Source organism: Ranitomeya imitator, chromosome 3, assembly GCF_032444005.1.
Source record: "Ranitomeya imitator isolate aRanImi1 chromosome 3, aRanImi1.pri, whole genome shotgun sequence".
Lineage (NCBI taxonomy): Eukaryota > Metazoa > Chordata > Amphibia > Anura > Dendrobatidae > Ranitomeya > Ranitomeya imitator.
Window position 1 is genome coordinate 769,404,944 of NC_091284.1, and position 13,235 is coordinate 769,418,178.

Here is a 13,235-nt window from a genome sequence, read left to right on the forward strand (position 1 = left end):
TTTTTTAGCCCGCAATTTTTTATTTTCCCAAGGGTAACAGGAGAAATTTGACCCCAAAAGTTGTTGTCCAGTTTCTCCTGAGTACGCTGATACCCCATATGTGGGGGTAAACCACTGTTTAGGCACATGCTGGGGCTCGGAAGTGAAGTAGTGACGTTTTGAAATGCAGACTTTGATGGAATGCTCTGTGGGCGTCACGTTGCGTTTGCAGAGCCCCTGATGTGGCTAAACAGTAGAAACCCCCCACAAGTGACCCTATTTTGGAAACTACACCCCCCAAAGAACTTATCTAGATGTGAGGTGAGCACTTTGAACCCCCAAGTGCTTCACAGAAGTTTATAATGCAGAGCCGTGAAAATAATAAATACGTTTTCTTTCCTCAAAAATAATTTTTTAGCCCAGAATTTTTTATTTTCCCAAGGGTTACAGGAGATATTGGACCACAAAAGTTGTTGTCTAGTTTCTCCTGAGTAAGCTGATACCCCTTGTGTGGGGGTAAACCACTGTTTGGGCACACGTCGGGGCTCAGAAGGGAAGTAGTGACTTTTGAAATGCAGACTTTGATGGAATGGTCTGCGGGCGTCACGTTGCGTTTGCAGAGCCCCTGGTGTGCCTAAACAGTAGAAACCCCCCACAAGTGACCCCATTTTGGAAACTAGACCCCCAAAGGAACTTATCTAGATATGTGGTGAGCACTTTGAACCCCCAAGTGCTTTACAGAAGTTTGTAACGCAGAGTCGTGAAAATAATAAATACGTTTTCTTTCCTCAAAAATAATTATTTAGCCCAGAATTTTTTATTTTCCCAAGGGTTACAGGAGAAATTGGACCCCAAAAGTTGTTGTCCAGTTTCTCCTGAGTACGCTGATACCCCATGTGTGGGGGTAAACCACTGTTTGGGCACACGTCGGGGCTCAGAAGGGAAGTAGTGACTTTTGAAATGCAGACTTATCTAGATATGTGGTGAGCACTTTGAACCCCCAAGTGCTTCACAGACGTTTACAACGCAGAGCCGTGAAAATAAAAAATCATTTTTCTTTCCTCAAAAATGATGTTTTAGCAAGCAATTTTTTATTTTCTCAAGGGTAACAGGAGAAATTGGACCCCAATAATTGTTGCGCAGTTTGTCCTGAGTATGCTGGTACCCCATATGTGGGGGTAAACCACTGTTTGGGCACACTCGGAAGTGAGGGAGCACCATTTGACTTTTTGAATACGAGATTGGCTGGAATCAATGGTGGCGCCATGTTGCGTTTGGAGACCCCCTGATGTGCCTAAACAGTGGAAACCCCTCAATTCTAACTCCAACACACCCCTTACCCTTATCCCAACTGTAGCCGTAACCCTAATCACAACCCTAACCCCAACACACCCCTAACCACAACCCTAACCCCAACACACCCCTAACCCTAACCACAACCCTAATTCCAACCCAATCCTAACCCTAAGGCTATGTGCCAACGTTGCGGATTCGTATGAGATTTTTCAGCACCATTTTTGAAAAATCCGCGGGTAAAAGGCACTGCGTTTTACCTGCGGATTTACCGCAGATTGCCAGTGTTTTTTGTGCGGATTTCACCTGCGGATTCCTATTGAGGAACAGGTGTAAAACGCTGCGGAATCCGCACAAAGAATTGACATGCTGCGGAAAATACAACGCAGCGTTTCCGCGTGGTATTTTCCGCACCATGGGCACAGCGGATTTGGTTTTCCATATGTTTACATGGTACTGTAAACCTGATGGAACACTGCTGCGGATCCGCAGCCAAATCCGCACCATGTGCACATAGCTTAATTCTAAAGGTATGTGCACACGCTGCGGAAAACGCTGCGGATCCGCAGCAGTTTCCCATGAGTTTACAGTTCAATGTAAACCTATGGGAAACAAAAATCGCTGTACACATGCTGCAGAAAAACTGCACGGAAACGCAGCGGTTTACATTCCACAGCATGTCACTTCTTTCTGCGGATTCCGCAGCGGTTTTACAACTGCTCCAATAGAAAATCGCAGTTGTAAAACCGCAGTGAAATGCGCAGAAAAACCGCGGTAAATCCGCGATAAATCCACAGCGGTTTAGCCCTGCGGATTTATCAAATCCTCTGCGGAAAAATCCGCAGAGGACCAGAATACGTGTGCACATCCCGAACCCTAACCCTACCCCTAACCCTAACCCTACCCCTAACCCTAGTTCTTACCCCAACATTAGTGTTGTTCCAAAAAAATATATATATATATATTTTTTTATTGTCCCTACCTATGGGGGTGACAAAGGGGGGGGGTCATTTACTATTTTTTTTCTTTTGATCACTGAGATAGGTTATATCTCAGTGATCAAAACTCACTTTGGAACGAATCTGCCGGCCGGCAGATTCGGCGGGCGCACTGCACATGCGCCCGCCATTTTGGAAGATGGCGGCGCCCAGGAAAGAAGACGGACGGACCCCGGGAGGCTCGGTAAGTATAAGGGGGGGGAGATCAGGGCACGGGGGGGGGCGTCGGAGCACAGGGGGGTGGATCGGAGCACGGGGGGGTGGATCGGAACACGGGGTGGATTGGAGCACGGGGTGGGGGATCGCTGTGCGGGGGGGTGGATCGGAGCACGGGGGGGGATTGCAGTGCGGGGGGTGGATCGGAGTGCAGGGGGCTTTGATTGGAGCACGGGGGGTGTGATTGGAGCACGGGGGGAGCGGACAGGAGGACGGGGGAGCAGAGCACAGGATGGAGGGGAGCGGACCACAGATCGGGGGGCTGAGGGGCGATCGGTGGGGTGGGGTGGGTGCACATAAGTGTTTCCAGCCATGGCCGATGATATTGCAGCATCGGCCATGGCTGGATTGTAATATTTCACCAGTTTTTTAGGTGAAATATTACAAATCGCTCTGATTGGCAGTTTCACTTTCAACAGCCAATCAGAGCGATCGTAGCCACGGGGGGGGGGGTGAAGCCACCCCCCCCTGGGCTAAACTACCACTCCCCCTGTCCCTGCAGGCCGGATGAAATGGGAGTTAACCCTTTCACCCGATCTGCAGGGACGCGATCTTTCTGTGACACAGCATATGCGTCACAGGTCGGATTGGCACCGACTTTCATGACGCATACGCTGTGTCACAGGTCGGGAAGGGGTTAACGGTTGGCGAGATGTTTTTTTCCTGAAATTCTGTGCCTTTTTTTCTCCCCGCCAACCTTTGATCATTGTGGTAAAAGAGTTCTATTTTAACCTCATAGGTCCACAATGCATCAGACTTGTTTAGATGTTCTTTTGCATACTTCTGACTCTGAATTTTATGGTGAGGACGCAGGAGAGGTTTTCTTCTGATATCTCTTCCGTGAAGGCCATATTTGTGCAGGTGTCTCTGAACAGTAGAACAGTGTACCACAACGCCAGAGTCTGCTAAATGTTTCTGAAGGTCTTTTGCAGTCAAGCGGGGATTTTGATTTGCCTCTCTAGCAATCCTACCAGCAGCTCGAACTGAAACTTTGCTTTATTTTCCAGATCTTATCTCGACCTCCGCTGTTGTTGTTAATTGCCATTTCTTAATTACATTTCAAACTGAGTAAAGGGCAACTCGAAAACACTTTGCTATCTTATAGCCTTCTCTTGCTTTGTGGGACTCCATTATTTTCATTTTTAGAGTGCTAGACAGCTGCTTAGACGAACCCATGGCTGCTGTTTTTTGATACAAGGTTAGAGGAGGCTGAGATTTTATAAAGCTGTGAAATTTGCGTTACCTGGCCTTTCCTAACGATGATAATGAACAAGCCATAACCCTAACAGGCTAATTAAGGTCAAAAACCTTGGTCAAAGTTATCTGAACACACAAACCTCCAAGGGTGCCCAACCTTTTGCATCAGCCCATTTTCCTTTTTGTAATTTTTAAAATAAAAACAATGACTATGTTGCCTAAAGTATAAAGGACATGTGTCATCTTTAAGTTTAGGCCTTTTAGCCTAAACTTGCTTAACTGTTCACAATAACAGTAATTTTGGACCATGGGTGCCCAAACTTTTACTTGCCACTGTAGATCAACAGATAAGGTGGCAGGACTCCAATAGATTGTGCAAAAAAGTCGACATTTCATGGTGATAACGTTTCAATCCTAGCACAGAACTTTTCTCAAATCCTGTGCTAGAGCCAAAATGTCGCCACATTAGCTAATAAAAAGTCTACTTTTTTGCAAAATCATTTGGAGTGTTGCCGCCATTTATTTTTTTATATATAATTCATGGCTATTTGACAGCATGTCTTGGGGACCAGATACCCGACACTATTTTTTTTGGTGCTGATTCAAATTTTTGTCTAGATAGATGGATAGATAAATAAAATGGAACATTGTAAATTATTCCATGAAATGACCCATAGATCTGTTCTGTATTTAGAGATGGAAAAAGTTGGCTTTTCTGTAATAGAGTAATAATCCTCACAGGTACTGTATCCTACGGCCTGTACATCGCCCGTATGGCAGCCAGAGTCCTGTTAGACATGTTCTGTTTTATGAACGTCATTTTTCTCAGATTCCCCCATGAGTATCTTTAAGATAGGATCCCATTAACTATTATTGCAAGGAGTTGAACATATCCGCAGCCTCGCAGGTGTATACGGCTATTAAAAGTATAATAGACCCTTTGAAGGACGTTAAAAAAAAGTTACACAAATAAACTCTTTCTGTCTGTGCCAAAACCTCTGTTCAGCATTCCCCGGAGACCTTCTGCTCCTTTTGTGCCTGTGTTTGATAGGACCCAAAGAGGATAAAAGCCAGACGGTGCAGAACATAATATTTAAAGCAGATTTCCCTTCCCGTAACATAAAGCCACCAATACACAGTTCAGCAATTTAACAGTGGATATTCGTGTGGGTCATGTTGGAGAACTGTTTTCCAATGCCGCCTCCGCCGTTTTGTTTTAGAGGCAGTCAACCATCAGAAGAGACAGGAATTCCTACAACACAGCATGGCTCACTGGCTCTGCACAGGACCAGAACGCTTTACACCTAGAAGACGCCTTTTACATTTCGGTCCAGGATAAAGCTGCTGTGGCTGAAAGTCATCGCGGTCTGACAGATCTCTGACAGCACTTGTGGAACTAGCTGGTGGTCCCAATTTATAAAGAAAGACTCGGTGCATTAGTGTTCATCATTACATGGGTGCCGGCTTCTATCGACAGGTTGATTAGAGATAAGTGCGGCACAAAGGAGGACATAACTTTTGCAGGGAAATGACGCTTTGCTTGTCGTTAGATATGTAATGGGGTTAATTCAAAATGGCCCACGTTCATCGACATGCATCCTATATTCTATTTTATTTACTTTTGTCGATGTGATGCTATGAGCCTTTTTAAACTCCGGCAATATAATAGTAAACCTTTATTCTCTTTAGTCATGACGCAGCCGTACACAGCTTATGTCGACAAAAAAAGGATTAGGCAAGTAGAATGTCAACATGCCCAATCCTTAGTTTTCATTGGCGATAATCTGCTGCCAGAGGCATCTGACATCGACTTACTCTTTCTCTCCAGTGTGCATGTGTAGTGTGCAGGGTCAGGAGCCAAAACAGACAGCTATTAAAGAGGACCTGTCACTTTCCATAAAAATGTATTTTTTTATCTCCTACTTGACTTAAAAAGACTAGATATACATGGAGGTAAGAGGGGTGCAGGAGCAAAAGAAGAATGATGCCAGATTCATGAGAACTGCAAATGTGTAGTCACTTACACTCTTTCAGCTGACAGTTATCCTCTGCCCACCATACACATGCATGCTTTGTTCTTCTGAGCATTCATATGGTCTGTATAGGGAGAGAGGATTAACAGTTGCCAGTTGCTTTTTGTGGAGGCTTATCTTCAGGTAGAACAAGAGAACCATACACACAGGGCTGCCGCTAGGAATTTCGGGACGCCATACTGGCAAAATTTTCGGGGCCCCCTTGAGACTCCACCCAGGCTCCACCCCAGCCCTGCCTCCATCCCTCGAACTGTCACAGTCAAAAGATTTTTTAAGCTGCCACCACGACAAGGTAGACTCTGTTGGCCTGGCCCTACTCTACTCTAACCTATTAAACATTTGTTAAAATATCCAATACAATTTAGGTATATTTTTATTTATTTTTCAATTTTTAAAATGACAATAATATCACAGGGGACAAATACCACCGCACCATGACCGGACACCATATTACCACCACATAGTGACCTATAATACCACATACAAGGAACAAATACCCCCACACCATGTCCAGACCACATATTACCACCACATAATGACCAAATAATAAAACATACAAGAAACAAATACTGCCACACCATGGCCGGACAACATATTACCACCACATAGTGATTGAATACTAAAATACTGATCAGTAATAAAAAAACACAATACTAATGTCAACATAAGTGCCATTATACACAGGAGATCTGTGCTTAGTATGCAGTGTCTGTGTACAGGTAATACAGTGATCACCCATGACATTATACACAGGAGCTCTGTATATAGTGTATAGTGTAAAGGTAATACAGTGATCACTGGTGACATTGTACACAGGACTGCTGTATATAGTATACAGAGTATAGTGTCATTGTACAGGTAACACACTGACTCACCAGTGATGTTTCTAGGTGAAGTCCTTCATGTTCCCTTTTTATCTTCATCCAGCACAGACCGCAGTCACCTCTTCCAGCCAGGGCTCGTCTCTACAGGAAAAAACACAGTTATCTAGAGCACCACTTGCAGAACACATTACTTATTTTTTACCCAAATTCTAAACTACACCAGATGAAGAAAAAAAGGCAACAATGTAGCTCTGCACAGTAACAGGACTGCCTCCCCCATTTAAAACAGTATCCTCAAAACATAAAATAAATATTTCACTGCAGTAATAATATCCCCCATGCTGACCCCCTGTGTCTCATTCCTGGCTCCAGCCATATGTTCTCCCATCCTGCCTCCATGTGATGTCCCATCTGTCCCATGATCCTGCCCCATCTGTCCCATGATCCGGCCCCATCTGCCCCATGATCCTGCCCCATCTGCCCCATGATCCTGCCCCTTGATCCTTCCTCATCTGCCCCATGATCTTGCCCCATCTGACTCCATCCTGCCCCATGATTCTGTACCATCTGTCTCCATCCTGCCCCATGATCCTGCACCATGCGTCTCCAACCTGCCCCATCTGTCTCCATCCTGCCCTATGATCCTGCACTATCTCTCCATCCTGCCCCATATTCCTGCCCCATGTGTCTCCATCCCGCCCCCTGTCTCCATCAGTGCCCCCTGTCTCCATCCTGCCCCCATGTCTCCCATCCTGCCCCTTGTCTCCCATCCTGCCCCGTGTCTCCCATCCTGCCCCTTGTCTACATTCTGCCCCCGTGTCTCCCATCCTGCCCCAAGTATCTATTCTGCCCCTTGTTTCCATTCTGCCCGTGTCTCCCATCCTGCCCCGTGTCTCCATTCTGCCTCCATGTCTCCATCCTGTCCTTGTGTCTCGCATCCTGCCCCTGTGTCTCCATCCTGCCCCGTGTCTCCATCCTGCCTCCGTGTCTCCTATTCTGCCCCGTGTCTCCATCCTGCCCCCGTGTCTCCCATTCTGCTCCATGTCTCCATCCTGCCCCCGTGTCTCCCATTCTGCCCCATGTCTTCATCCTGTCCCCGTGTCTCCCATCCTGCCCCCGTGTCTCCCATTCTGCCCCATGTCTTCATCCTGTCCCCGTGTCTCCCATCCTGCCCCCGTGTCTCCCATTCTGCCCCATGTCTCTATCCTGCCCCTGTGTCTCCTATTCTGCCCCATCTCCATTCTACCCCTGTGTCTCCAATCCTGCCCTGTCTCCATTCTGCCCCTTTTCTCCATTCTGCTCCTTGTCTCCATCCTGCCTCCGTGTCTCCAATCCTGCCCCGTGTCTCTAATCCTCCCCCATCTCCATTCTGCCCCTTGTCTCCATTCTGCACCTTGTCTCCATCCTGCCTCCGTGTCTCCAATCCTGCCCCGTGTCTCTAATTCTCCCCGTCTCCATTCTGCCCCTTGTCTCCATTCTGCCCCTTGTCTCCATCCTGCCTCCGTGTCTCCCATCCTGACCCCGTGTCTCCCATCCTGCCTTCATGTCTCCATTTTGCCCCGTGTCTCCCATTCTGCCCCTTCTCCATTTTGCCCCGTGTCTCCATTCTGCCCCCCTTGTCTCCAATCCTTCCCCTGTGTCTCCAATCCTGCCCCATCTCCATTCTGGCCCCGTGTCTCCATCCTGCCCCATGTTTCCCATCCTGCCCCCATTTCTCCATTCTGCTCCCGTGTCTCCAGTCCTGCCCACTGTCTCCATTCTGACCTTTGTCTCCCATCCTGCCCCCGTGTCTCCATTCTGCCCTAGGCCACTTTTAATAAAAATAAAAAACTTTCTTCTTACCTTGTCGTGCTCCTGTGGTGATGATCCCTCCAGGCGTTTCAAGTGCGCACTTGCTGGCGACTGACAATGATGTCATACGCCGGCAACGTTCGTGCTGACGTCAGCTGCCAGCCTCCGATTGGCTGGCGGCTTTAACTATTGCCGTGCGAGTCCGCACAGCAATAGAGTAACTGAACCTGTGTCTCGGACGCAGGTTCAGTTACTGCCCCGGCAGAACCTGCCTCTGGGGCCTGATCAACAAAAGAGATGTGGGCCGATGCGGGCCCCCTCTGCTGATCGGGCCCCATACGCCAGTCAGGGCAGTAATGCCCTGATGGTGGCCCTTCATACAGAACATATGAATGCTCTGCCAAATTGAGCATACTTGTGGATGGAGGGATTGGGGAGAAAGACAATTTAGAAATCCATTGTGTCTTGCTATTCAATTACTGGCAAACTTCCTTTTATGAAGTTCTATGCGATGTCCGTTATTGATTGGGACCGCCCACTGGACTCCTAATGGTAGCCCACAAATAAAACACAAGTTATGCTGTACATAAACTATATATCAATTGTTACACACCTGTCCCAGGTCCAGGCTCTGCTCCCTTCACCCCAGTCCTCTGAACTCTGTTGTTCTCCATGTCTGACTTTGCATGTGGCCCCAGTGTGCTCCCCTGTGATCATAGAATGTTAGAGTTAGAAGGGACCTCCTGGGTCATCTGGTCAAACCCCCTGCTCAAAGCAGGATTCACTAAATCATCCCAGACAGATGTCTGTCCAGCCTCTGTCTGAAGACTTCCAGTGAAGGAGAACTCACCACCTCTCGTGGCAGCCTGTTCCACTCATTGATCACCCTAAGACTAGGCCTAGACTCACTAAGATACACACATGTTACATCTTGGTATTAAGACTAAGATGAAGACTAAGTTTTCCTGTATTCGGTCTGCCTACGGCCTTCGGTGCTTCTAGTACCTGCTTCGCATCTGCTTTGCTGTTTCCTGTCTGCCTGTGGCTTCCAGTGTTTCTAGTACCTGCTCCATACATAATTTCCAGTGTCCTGTCTGCCTGCAGCCTCCAGTGCTTTTCATACCTGCTCTATACCTGCTTTCTGGTGTTCTGTCTGCCTGTGGCCTCCAGTGCTTCTAGTACCTGCTCCATACCTGCTTTCTTGTGTCCTGTCTGCTTGCAGCCTCCAGTGCTTCTAGTACCTGCTCCATACCTGCTTTCTGGTGTCCTTTATGCCTGCAGCCTCCATTGCTTCTAGTACATGCTCTATACCTGCTTTTCGGTGTCCTGTCTGCCTGCGGCCTCCAGTGCTTCTAGTACCTGCTCCATACCGACTTTCTGGTGTCCTGTCTGCCTGCGGCCTCCAGTGCTTCTAGTACCTGCTCCATACCTGCTTTCTTGTGTCCTGTCTGCTTGCAGCCTCCAGTGCTTCTAGTACCTGCTCCATACCTGCTTTCTGGTGTCCTGTATGCCTGCAGCCTCCATTGCTTCTAGTACATGCTCTATACCTGCTTTTCGGTGTCCTGTCTGCCTGTGGCCTCCAGTGCTTCTAGTACCTGCTCCATACTGGCTTTCTGCTGTCCTGTCTGTCTGCGGCCTCCAGTGCTTCTAGTACCTGCTCAATACCGGCTTTCTGGTGTCCCGTCTGCCTGCGGCCTCAAGTGCTTCTAGTACCTGCTCCATACCTGCTTTCTGGTGTCCTGTATGCCTGCAGCCTCCATTGCTTCTAGTACATGCTCTATACCTGCTTTTCGGTGTCCTGTCTGCCTGCGGCCTCCAGTGCTTCTAGTACCTGCTCCATACCGGCTTTCTGGTGTCCTGTCTGCCTGCGGCCCCCAGTGCTTCTAGTACCTGCTCCATACCGGCTTTCTGGTGTCCTATCTGCCTGCAGCCTCCAGTGCTTCTAGTACCTGCTCCATACCGGCTTTCTGGTGTCCTGTCTTCCTGCGGCCTCCAGTGCTTCTAGTACCTGCTCCATACCGGCTTTCTGCTGTCCTGTCTGCCTGTGGCCTCCAGTGCTTCTAGTACCTGCTCCATACCGGCTTTCTGCTGTCCTGTCTGCCTGCGGCCCCCAGTGCTTCTAGTACCTGCTCCATACCGGCTTTCTGCTGTCCTGTCTGCCTGGGGCCTCCAGTGCTTCTAGTACCTGCTCCATACCGGCTTTCTGCTTTCCTGTCTGCCTGCGACCTCCAGTGCTTTTAGTACCTGCTCCATACCGGCTTTCTGCTGTCCTGTCTGCCTGCGACCTCCAGTGCTTTTAGTACCTGCTCCATACCGGCTTTCTGCTGTCCTGTCTGCCTGCGGCCTCCAGTGCTTCTAGTACCTGCTCCATACCGGCTTTCTGCTGTCCTGTCTGCCTGCGGCCTCCAGTGCTTTTAGTCATTTTTTCCTAAATGCCTTACCTGCCTACTACACCAACTCCGGGGGCTCGGAGGATCCACCTTACCAGGTGACCGAAACATCGATTTGTTCAGCTCGGCCTGTATTAAAACAAGATATTGGTAGATTGGACAGCATTTTCATGGTGACTGGTTCTTTTTTAGTGTAGTTTCTGAAACAAATCCAAGCTCAGGTTAGTAGTCGTCTTGTAAAAGGTGATATAATTAGAAAAAGACTAACAAAGTTTTAAACATTTCCCTTGTACCTTGAGGCAAAAATAAATCTATGCCAGTATGCGGCAATTTTCCTAATTCCACAAGTAGGAAATAGAACAATCCAAAATCAACCCTGGAGTGGCCTGTTTATTTTATGTACCTTGGGGAGTCAAACAAAACTGACAGTCTGAGATTTCAGCTGACAGCGCAGCAAAAATTTTACAACCATCTTGACACTTTGACAACAGCCCAAGGATTTAACACCTAACAACTGATAAATGAGGTTGGACCACCTGCCCTTTGTCATCTCCAAAAGTACTAAGCATGACTCAATTATTGCTCTGCCGCCCATAAATAAACCAGCAGTGTGTTGTGGCTACAGACCTCCTGACTTTTACCTAACTAATGAAGTTTACGAACACATTCAGAACAGGGGAGGACATAATGGACTGGAAACTTTTGCCTTCAGATGTCAAAAAATATTCTGTGTCTCAGAAGCTGTAGGACTAATACATTCTCCATTAAAAAAAAGTTATATTAGCCCTGATTCATTAAAGGGTTTGTCCATTACTTTGGCAACCCCTTCCCAATCACCATATTTTTCCTATGTGATTAGAACTGCAGCCTTGCAGCGCTGGGGTCCTAGGTTGAAATCCCACCAAGGGCAACATCTGCAAGGAGTTTGTATGTTCTCCCCGTGTTTGCTGGGTTTCCTCTGGGTTCTCCGGTTTCCTCCCACACTCCAAAGACCATACAGGGAATGTAGATTGTGAGCCCCAATGGGGACAGTGATGATGATGAATGTAAAGCGATGTGCAGTCTGCGCTCTCACTGTTTCTGAGTGTCAGTTTCGTCCCAAGGAAATGAGAGTGATGCGGTTACTGATTGGCTGCAAGGTTCATGTGGAGAGCAGGTGCCGACATTGCTGGAAAGTTACCTGCACCGGAGGTGAAAATAACAGATATTCTTTTACATGGGGAGAAATATAATAGTTGAGAATGGGTTGTCTGAGTAGTGGACATTTAATAAGGGGTGCACTGGAGAACTCTATGCCAAAATCAGTACGAAACACGCACCTAGGCAGTTGTGCCTCTGTTAGAAATGGTATTCAAGCCTGGAGCTGGGACAAGCTTGTACCGAACTTTATGCCAATTTTGTGGGAGGGAGCCCTTACTCAATTAAAGACTCTCACCAATAGTGGGACACATACTGTATGTGTTGATACTAGAGAAGTGAATCGGTTTAATGCAAATCAAATTCTTGTCAAATTTTTGGAAATTTGAAGGTCTTAACTAGTGATGAGCGAGTGTACTCATTGCTCAGGTTTTCCCGAGGACGCTCGGGGGGTGGTCTCCGAGTATTTGTTAGTGTTCATAGAGATTTAGTTTTCATCGCCTTAGTTGAAGGATTTACAGCTACTACCTAGCATGAGTACATGTGGGGGTTGCCTGATTGCTAGGGAATCCCCACATGTAATCTAGCTGGCTAGTAGCTGTAATTCTTTCAGTTGCGGCAAGGAAAACTACATTTCCAAGCAGTGATAAATACCCGGAGACCACCCGAGCGTGCTTGGGAAAACCCGAGCAACGAGTACACTTGCTCATCACATGTTTGTCGCCTATTACACAGCCAATAAACATGCAGGGTTTGCCTGCCAGTCACTGTAATGCCATAGCCATCTTGGTAGTAGCATTACTGTGATTGGCTGGCCATATTACCTCATCAGAGGCTATAAACTGACAGCCGCTGCCACACTCAGCTCACTGGCGCCATTTCACAGCTCATGGACAGTTGTGATTGGAGGGAGAGAGTGTTTGTACAGGCCTTTGCACAGTTTAACTAATAAGAGTCCTGTAGCGTTGATACTGGTGCTAATTCTGAACCATCATACTAACACTCTTTCTAAGGGCTAATGCTGTGCTTTGCTGTTTGTATCAGATACATTCTACATTTATTCTAGGAATAGTTGCAGAAGCAAGGAGAGTGGGAGAATACAGCCTCTAGGCAATCTGATGGCTTTGCTGTTTGTTGCTAAATACCTAGCTGCTGAACGTGACCACATTCTTTTTTTTGGCGGGGTGAAAAAATTGACTATATTGTCATTGATACGGTTTAAGGTGCTTAGTGCTACGGTGATATATAAAACAAAAAAAAAGTGTATTCTGGATTTAATTACTCATCCATAGAGTTTAGCGTGGTTAGTGTTACATTACTGTGGTATATAAAACTTAAAAAAAAGTTCAAACTATTTTTCTGGATTCAATAAGTCAT

The 13,235-nt window shown here is 47.2% G+C and overlaps 1 protein-coding gene across 3 annotated transcripts in view; it reads left to right on the top strand.

The window, feature by feature from the left end:
* ATP8A2 (ATPase phospholipid transporting 8A2) overlaps window positions 1-13,235 on the top strand; it is a 1,056,467-nt gene that overhangs the window by 980,479 nt on the left and 62,753 nt on the right. The gene's annotated exons all lie outside the window — the stretch shown is intronic.